At 40.6% G+C, this 10,425-nt stretch overlaps 1 pseudogene; it reads left to right on the forward strand.

Moving 5' to 3' along the window:
• Window positions 1-8,140, forward strand: part of LOC147818887 (uncharacterized) — a 17,430-nt pseudogene extending 9,290 nt beyond the window's left edge.
• Window positions 8,141-10,425: the final 2,285 nt, after the last annotated feature.

Consider the following 10,425-nt stretch of genomic DNA (forward strand, 5'->3'; position numbering starts at 1 on the left):
AAAAAAAAAAAAAACATACACAACCAAAAAACAATTCAACTGCAGATGTAACACTGGGAATTTGACTCCATCCCAGGCCACCCTGTTCACAAAAGCAACCAGACCATTCATTTTATAGACTAACCCTATTTGTTGATGGTTTACCAGACTGGTTATCAATGTGGCCACTATGTTCATCTGGGAGGAAAATTATCCAGATTACAAAATTCAAAAATTTCTTTAAAGGAGAAAGTGGAGGCTACATGTGTGCTATAGAGTCATAGCAGAAACCCCACGTAGGTTATAATTATGTTAACAGCACATAAGGTGAAGGGCAGTAGTTTTTGCACAACATTTTATAATTGTGGTCCATTATCTAAGGCAAAGACAGGGCTGTGCTGGAGCAGCGCTGCAGCAGTCATGCTGGCACTGTGGACACACATGTGAACCGTCATGCACAGGTAAGGTAAGCAGTGTGGCTGTGTGAGAGTCGCACCTGACATCCGTCCATTCACTAATTCCTGCTGGTCAAGTTGACTGTTAACAGCAGGCCAATGACCCATGCAGACCGCAGGGAAATGTCCTGGTGACGGGCTGTTAGAGTTGTTGGGGCCTGGAGAACAAAAACCTACAGACCATTTTTCTATTTTGATTCTATTATTGATTCTATTTTGAAAACATGTGATTTAAATGAGTGTGTTAGGAATTTATAGCAGGAGAAGAGAACAATGTTTAACCTCAGCGTCCAAGAAATTAAGCATATCTATAGTTATGTAGAAATCCACGTTAATACCAAATATATTGTTTATTTAGAATGTGAGACGGAAAAGGTACCAGCCCAAACATTCTGTTTCTCGTTCCAGTTGAGCTCTAAGATAAAATGACAGAGATACTACCTAATGATCTGTTAGACTGTTTGAGTAAACACCTGCATCATCCCCTTCAGTTGTTGCTGATTAGTATTCAACATTATAGCTTCCAATCACAGCTTCCACATGCGGTCTCCACTGAACCAAAGAAACACTATCCATAGATGTTTTATACTTGATGTCCACTGGGTAGCCAGCTCATTTACACATTGGCAGCTTGCATATGATAATATTGCAGCACTTTGCCCTTATTTATGAGAAGACAATCAGGGATCCAACTCACACTACAACAGGAGGAGAAACAGTATGATGCCATTCTGAAAAACTCCCCTCAAAAGACTTCTAAGCTGATGTGGGGCTTGTGATATCCTGAAGCCTCTATACTTAAAGCCGAAGTGACAGCAATTCCTATGATGGACTAAGTCAACAACAAACTTAAACCAACCTAATTAACATGTTACCTGTTTCACAAAGAAACCCCACATCTATACAGCAAGCTGAGTCTCTGATCACACCATAATGGTGCCTTTTTTAATTTCTGGAACCACAATAAATGGCCAGTTCCTTTAATCCCCTGATGTGGAGCAACAGGCTTCGGATATCTGTGATCAAAGTTCAGCCTCACTTGATTTTCTTTGACAAGTAGCTAAACACAGGCTGTCTTGCCCCAAAATGGGGTAAAAGTGCTGCTGTGAGCTCTCTGTGTGTGTGCACTAACTCTGCTTAAAATCAGGTTTAGTTTCCTTTTGCTTCTTGTTATTTGTGTATTTACTTCACTATTTAAATTAATACTAAGTAACTTCTCTGCATTAAAATGTCTAAAAATGACTAGACCTATCGGTGTCAGCAAATCACTGATTTTTAAATTAAAACTACTTTATGTGTTGTTTCTACCTGTTTTAATCCCCTGGTCCATTTGTTATGGAAAGGAGGACACCTCTGTGGATAATTCAGCTGCCACTTAAAACTGGTTGAGTTAAGTTATAAGAGAAACAATTGAAACAAAGGTTAGAAGCATTCTCAGCCCCCAACCCCTCCCTGACATCTCCTGTCTGCTGTATAGTGTCTGTGAAACACAGACTTTAAATGTTAAACTGCTTTATTCAGTGCTTCTAATGGTGATAATCACCCGGTCTGTTTGACTAGGAGGGGAGGAGACTATTGTGGATAATTCAGCTCCTGGTCAAAACCTCCTGAATGACTGACACTGAAGTTCGTTCACTTTTGTTTTAAGCTAAGTGATGGCTTCACTGTTCAAATGCACTTCAGTAAGTATATCAGTATATGAATGCATCACTGTTAATTAATTGGTGAGGTTATTCCGTTCATTAATTCTTCAGTTATGTATGATGTTCAGTCTGTTACATTCACTTGACCACAAACTAGGTCTATACAGCACAATTGATATGTGGTTCAAAGCCCAGCAGCCAGCTATTTCCAACAGTACTGAGCCCTAACAAACACAGTATGCCTTTGGTTCACAGACTGTGTGGGGGCGTCTCCAAATGCTCTCTGAGGTGGAATATAGATGTGTGGGTGTGGTGACAGATCGTCACTCAGCCAGTCACATCTCTGGTCTCGTTGCTCTGAAACAGCTGATCCAGTCAAAGTGACACATGACAACTATAACTCAATAAATGGAAAGACTGTTCCCCTGGAGATCGTACCATTGTCTAAATGATGAAGAGCGGCACAGATGGTGTGGGTTTTTAATGGTTAACTAGTACAATGATGATAGACATGAATTATTGTTAAAATGTCTGGTGATGTAGTTCATATATATATATATATATATATATATATATATATAATGATTATTTGAGCCTTGATTCTACAGCATTTCACAATGTAAATGGTTACTTTATACACTCACCAAGTTCACAGTTAATTTTCTCATCAAACATCAGATCGGGATAAAAATGTGATCTCGGTCACTTTGACCGTGGCATGATTGTTAGTGCGAGACAGGCTAGTTTGAGTATTTCTGAAACTGCTGATCTCCTGGGATTTTCACACAAACCAGTCCAGTGAGTTTTTACTCAGAATGGAGCCATTAACAAAAAAAAAAACATCTGGTGAACAGCAGCTCTGTGGAGGAAACACAATGACACCAAACTGGTTGGAGCTGACAGAAATACTATGGTAACTAAGATAACCACTCTTTAAAACTGTGGTGAGTAGAAATGCATCAGAATGAACAACATGTCAAACCTTGAGGTGGATGAGCTACAACAGCAGTAGAGCAACGTGAGGTTTCTCTCCTGTTAACCAAGACCAGAAACCTGAGGCTGCAGTGGACTCAGACTCACCAAGACTGGATAGTTGAAGACCGGAAAACGATTTTTTTGTGACGCACAGCATGAATCCATGGACCCAACCTGCCTTGTGCCAACAGTCCATGCTGGTAGTGGTGGTGCATTTATGAATACATCTCACAATGCAATACAGTAGCATCCTCTTTTTAATGCATTTCAAGACTAAAATACAGAAAAATACTAGAGATACAGATTTCTTAAACTTTTGTAAACTGGAAAGGAGGATGTGATGCACAGATTGAATGAGCTTGAGTGATCTTCTATTGAACACCAGAAGGAGAATTATAATGAACTAGTATGCTGTATGTTGAGGTGTGTGTGGTTATCCTGTAGCAGCCCATTGTCATTTGTGTGTGGTTTAATGAAGGTAACCAGGCGTGTGTAACAGCATAGCGCTCTGGTGCAGCCCCTCACATCACAGGCTGCAGATTTATCAACATATTTGCTCTACTGCCTTCAAATGCTGCAGGAATTTGATGAACTGAAGGAGAACATTTTATGTATATACTACTGTATCAAGCATTTGTGGACCACACAGATACTGTAAAATAACCTATTTTAAATATAAATGTATGTACAAATGTATTTTTGGGGGAATTTTGGAATTTCAACCTCAGCTCATCTAATATGTCTATAATACACTGTGTACACAAAATAGTTACAAACAGGACCTTATGGACGAAAAAGAAAAGTCCTGGCTCCAAAATTTAAGTTTTTACTATTATCCATCAGATGAAGTCATATTGGCCTATGGAGTAAATACATTTTTCTAGTATACACTAGGGACATTGCTGCACTATTACAGGAAAATGTAGGCCATTGAAATATATAAATGAAACTAAAATGCTGTGGGTGTGTTCATATGGATGTCAGAGTGGTTTGATTATGTTTTGAGAAATTAGTGTGTATGTGTCTGTGTTCACGTAGGTGTGTGTATGTGTACAATTAGAGAGAGACATATTGTACTGCAGATTACAATTCCCACTGTCTGTCTCCCTTTCTCTCTCTCACACACATGCACACGTTTTCACTCACACGCATACATACACGCATGTGCACATGCATGCACAAGCCTTCAAACTCAATAGAATATAAATTATTGTGTATGTGACTGCATATCCATATGAGCCGAGAGCCAGTGGTTTTCATGGCATCATTTTTTGTGATAATCCAAACAAAAAATATCCGCTTAGCATTTAGCATATGGAAAATGATTAATAATAAATAAAACAATAGTGGTATTATGTAAACAACCTGGGATTTAAAGGATCAAAGTCCTGAAAATGATTGAATATTTTGTAGTTACGATCAGAACTGATGTTTGTTAAAGAATGCAACTCAGAGAAAATAGAAAAATAGTATGAATATATAATATATTTAGTGTAGTTTTTTTATGCATTTTTGTCCTCTAAGGATCTCAGTGTAAGTTTTTAAAAAGGACACACAAGGGTAAATAATCTAATCTTCAGTTTCTTGTGTTAGGTCAGTGAGAGAGGCTGACTGGACTGGTTACATTTTACAGTGAGACAGAGGCTGAGTGCACCGAGTGAACGAGCAGAGAAGCTGGACTTTGTGGTGTACAATATTCAGAGTGAAGTCCAGACAGATGAGTGCAACAAATGACTGATTGTTGTAACTTACTCTACAGCATCAACAACTACTGCCTTGCCTAGCAACGTAGCAATTTTTCTGTGTTAATGTTGTTTATACACCTCCACCTTCTCTCCTGCATTATACTGCTGTTAATTCTACAAGAAATTGGTGACTATTTGATTCATGTAGCTTAATATTGCTACATAAAGTCTATGGACACCCATCATAAGGTTGTATTGATCAGTTGTATGCTGCAGTATGTAGGCTGCAAAGAGCCTGACTGGAATGTATCGGTTGCTTTCAGTGCAGTTCTCACCTGGGAATGGTGTATACGCCTGCATATACGCCTCATAGCCTAAAGATATTATTTCATTTAATATCATAGGCTATAGTATTATTATCACCATACAACAAGTTTTACTCTACTGTATAATTTTCCACTACTCTTTTCTTTCCATCTCCGCCTTCAACCCCTACAGTAACATAAGGTATACAGGGTGTACAGTACAATTCATCAGGGGACTTGAAAAGAGAACAAAAGTCCATTGCCTTTGCTCTGGCAAATTGCACACTCCTACGCCCTGCATAAACAAATATAAATCAAATAATACAAGTCTTATTACCACGGACATATATGTTCTCTGTCACTTACAGTTGGAAGCCTCAATTTAACAACATAAACCTAACATAATTATAGCGTCATGACATATGTACATATGTAGATCTGGGAAGGTTTTTTTTTGGGGGGTTTGTGGGGACATGGAGATTGTCTGTGTCACTACAAGGGAAATGATCAAGATCTTAACTGATATTAGAGGTGGTGGTGAGTGGTCCAATTTGGAAAATATTGTCCCCTTTTCCTAATGGTCCCTGATCTGTGCAAAGAAATGAGGTTTGGGTTTCTTCTTAGTGAGAGTCTGATGTTTTAATCTAATCCCATATATGTTTATAAATATTTCACCTAACACCGTAGGCTGTCTAAGAGGGGGGTGTATCACATGATTTCTAATTTAACACACGGTGCACTAGTATGAATTGTATTTGGTTAAATCGATGCTTTAAATCCAGGCTTTTGTGAAGATTTCAGTGAGGAGTTGAAGTTTTAGATGAGAAAGAAAAAACATACTGTTTGAAATTGCTGCGTTCAGCCTGTCAATCAGTTTAGGATCAATAAGAGGCTTTAAACCTGTTTTGAATGTTGATAGTGGGCCAGCCCTTGTGTTTACTAGCAATAAATCATTCTATTCGTATTGTAACATCATCAGGTCTCTATCAAAAGTTGCAGCTCTCCAGACAGCCACACCATTTCAAACCTTTCAGAACACTTTAACACAAAACACAGGTAGACCTCTGATACAGAAGACATCTGTTAAGAGATGAAAGAGTGAAACTTTAAAAGATGGCGACTTCTACCCCCATGCCCCAAAAGATAAGGGCCGCTATACAGGTCACACAAAGGAATCAAGGCCACTGAATGTAGTGCCGAACGCTTCATCAGGAAATTAGGAAGCTCATGACTTAATGCTAATGATCTGTTGGGTGGGGAGAGGGCCAACTGTTTTAGAGAAAAGGACTGGAGAATCCAACTTAGCCATGAGTTAAATGAGTTGGCTAATAACTGAAAGAAAGGTACACCGACAGGGAAAAGGGTCATCCAATTACAAGTGGGTGAAGTGGTGGGTCACGTCACATGAGCCAATATGGCGATATGACTTTTCAAAATATGATACAAAGGACTCAGCGGTCCATCTATCACAACACGAAATAATATCTCAAGCAACAAGGATTCACATCAGTAATTCAATAACATCAGCTAAATTAAACACGCAATCCCTGTCTCTGCCCAGATGTAAACCTCTTATTTGGATTGTAAAGTCCAGCACGGGTCCTCTGGAGCGGTCCTGACGGTGCCATCCTCATTCTGTGAGGGTCACGGCAGCTGGTTCCTGGATTGGGACCACAGAAACACAGCAGAGTCAATGTGATCGGAGGGTAGTGGGCGTAGGTTTTTTTTTGTGTGTCTCCGTGAAGAAGTAACTTCTTCCATCTGCAGGCAAAACAACAGGGCCGAGCAAGGGAAGTTTCAACTCGTCCAGCGAGGGGAGAATCCTAGTCTTTTCAGAGTTTGAAGATTCAAAAGGGGAAACAAACATGCACGGGCATTTATAGACACAGTGACGACACAGCCGTGTCGCCAGGATTCCGTGCATCACTGCCAATGAGGAGCGTGAGTTTGAGACTCCCCAGAATCCACTTCAGGTGTGAAACGTAGAGCATGCTGGGAGTTTGAGTCTGTGGGGCAGCCTTTGGCGCTTTTTCTTATGTTCAGGGGGTTGAAGACAAAAGACCATGCTTGAGGTCAGGCTTCAGGGGTTACAAGTAGGCCCAACCAGGCCTGCTTTGTCTGACCAAATGTTCAGACCCAACAAAACTGTGGCAGGACTAATCAGACTGTGGAAGGGGACGTCAGTGGAGGAGGCGGTCCTTCAGTGTGGTCAGGATGCATTTGCATTCACATTGCTGAAAGAATGTGGCCACATGTGGCCCAGACCACCTCTGAATGTGGTCTGAGTGATTGGATCCCAAATGCGTCCTCAATGTGTCTAGGGTGCGTTCACGCTTGTAGCTGACCACTTGTGATCAGATCACCCGACACGGATGTTAATACTGAAAATGGCCAAGGAGCTAGAGAGAGGCTGTAAAGTGCAGCAATGCAGAAACCCTCAGTACCACAAAGATTGCCACTCAGGTGAGGAATAATATCAATAGGAAGCAGAAAAAAGATTACAAGGAGCTGCAGTTGGCACATACTTTGTCATCAGCCAGGAGAAGTTTACGGCTGAGCTCCAGGTGGAGATGGAGAAAAACAAGGTTCTCCTAGAAGAACTGGAGACACTGAGAGCTTCATACCACAAGGTCAACTGATGTCACAGCCAGGCAGCAGGCTGACAACCTTCAGTGTGAGATTGAGAAGAAAGTCAAATTTTATGCCAGGGTGCCACAGGAATTGCTCTTGGAGCAAAACTTGAGGTGTGAGCAGGACAACCTCTGTGGGTGATGGCACAGGAGATCAGATTTGAGCAGCATTTTTTAGCCTTGAAGATCTCCAATGAGCCTGAGGCTGAGAGAGAGAACAGTCACCCTCCCGAACAGAACATCACCAGCCATCAGGAGAAGTATGAGGAGGACAGGACAGTAGGCCTCAGGACAAACCTACAGATAAACACCAGAATGAAACATAAAAGCAGGAGTCCTTCCCTACTGCTCTCACTGGAGACTGACGTGTCTGAAGAGATCCTCTCTGAGACAACAAAGAAGACTTCAGTCTGGAAGAGAAGCCACAGAAGTGGAAGAAAGTCAACGGTAGCGCACATAAGCCAGTAGACCTTTTTCACAGCACACATGAAAAACCAAGCTGGTTGAGGCAGATGTCCGCCCACCCAGAGCCTGGTTCTGTTCAAGGTTTCTTCCTGTTAAAAGGGAGTTTTTCCTTGCTTGCTCATGGTTGAATGTTGGGTATTAGTATGGTCTAGACCTGCTCTATATAAAAAGTGCCCTGAGATAAGTGCATATTTTGGTGCTGTATAAATAAAATTGACTTGACATTTGAGGGAACCTGGTGACCTGGTGTTCACCTGTGCTTTTCCTGCTATGGCGGCCAATATGTGTGCTGTGAAAATGATCTATTTAATGACATTGAAAAATGATTGTGAAGAAAACATGCAGAGAAACCACAAGACACAAGAAAATTTCCTGCGGCAGTGGCACTCAGTCAGGGCACTGCCACAAATGTGCAACAGACTTTAAATTACATTTTAAATGTTGATTACATCAGAGATAATTTTTTTTCAGAGGGTAATCTTCAACTCCATGAAAATAAACATCAACACATCGTACTGGTGATAGAAATGTGGGTTAAGCCTTTGTGGTCCTGTGGTAAATACTGGAACAGCTGATTTTACAGAAGGACTGAAAAGTGGCATTCATATCATATCTGATCTGTTTTCAGTTTATTTCTCGCCACAAAAGTTATCTCTTAAATATATAACACAACTCTATCAGCTCTTTGTCCACAATGCAATACAGACAGACAAGGAGGGAAAGAAACTACTCAGCTGTTCACCCTCTTTGGCATTCTCTCTTCCAAATAATATAGCCACCTAACTATCCATTCATGAGATGAAATTGTACACTTTAGGATCCTCGTTACCCTGTGAATATGCATGAATATTAATGGATTGTAAGAGTGGCATTAACAATGTAATGAGACAGGCAATGATGTAATCCACCAGATCACACTCCAGGATGTTCTGTTCAGAGTGACAAAAAATTGTTTATTAAAAAGGGCGTCATGTAAAAGTAGCCAGCCAGGCTACTGCAGAAGTAAAACCAGTTATACACAATGACAGAAACTTAGATAATGTTGCAGTGATGAAGGGGTGATTCACTTTTTAAATAAGGTTATCTTTGATGCTTCTTGAGTTGTGTGTGTTGAATTACATAGTGTTTTTGCATATTTCCACAAGTCTAGCTTTTACATCAATCTTAAGAAGACAGCTGCACTGTAACTGGCAGTTAGTGTAGCTACAGCTACCTATATCTTTATCGCCTGTGTAGCATACATACCTGGCCTGGCATCAGTCACAAGCCATTAAGGAAGTTCATTGTAAGGACATGCAGAGTTACGGACCCACAATTGACACTTTGTGACTCTTCCCACCATCAAACTATCAAATTGATAGGAAACAGAGACAAAGGACCCCTCTCCCACAAACAGACCATGCTTTTAGCATGTCCGAACGACACAGAACCAGACCAAAGGTCAAAGGGTCAGCTCCAGAGGATCAACCAATGGACACCAGGCAACTGGAGAATATAGGCAAAATCTCCAGTTTGTAACAATAAGACTTTGTCCAATGAGATTTCTTATATAGGACAAGTAACAACAAAAGGACTAATTATTGGGGCGTCGTGTGGCGTAGTGGTCTAAGCAGGCGCCCCATGTGTAGAGGCCACAGTCCTCGCTGCAGTCGGCCCCAGCTCGAATCCCGCATCAGACAGCCCTTTACTGCATGTCATTCCCCCTCTCTCTGCTTCCCCGTTTCCTGTCTCTCTACTATATACTATCCAATAAAGGCATAAAAAGCCCCAAGAAATATACTATTAAAAAAAAAAAAAAAAAAAAAAAAAAAAAGGACTGATTATCACTAATATGTGAATCCTGGCCTCTCTGCGCCATGCATGAACACACACACACGCACACACACCTACAAACCTCCCTTCCTCTGCCCCTCTCTAGTAGCAGTGACCAGCAGAACTTTCTTCACAGACACAGATCTGAGGAATAATGTAAAATTAAATATCTAGCTGTTCTGTAACTCATGAGATGTTCCTATGCGATAGTTTAATCCCAAACTTCCATAGAATGTTTGAAATGTAACATGTAGATTTTAAGACAATGTCCTTCATGTGACCATACTGTCAGCATCCTTCACTCCTCTACAGCTAGAATAGCTGAGAGAATCTCACAAAAGAATCTGGCTTTTAGTTAATAAACTCCTTTATTTACACCCAGTTGTTGTCCTGTTGTATTCTTTTGACATAGAGACTGGAGATCCATTGAATTGAGAAGTCATGGCTTCTGATATGAGATTGATAAATTTGGCAAT

The sequence above is a fragment of the Seriola lalandi genome, unplaced genomic scaffold (genome assembly GCF_002814215.2).
Source record: "Seriola lalandi dorsalis isolate HSWRI2012SDOR001 ecotype SW California unplaced genomic scaffold, Sedor1 jcf7180002054415, whole genome shotgun sequence".
NCBI lineage: Eukaryota > Metazoa > Chordata > Actinopteri > Carangiformes > Carangidae > Seriola > Seriola lalandi.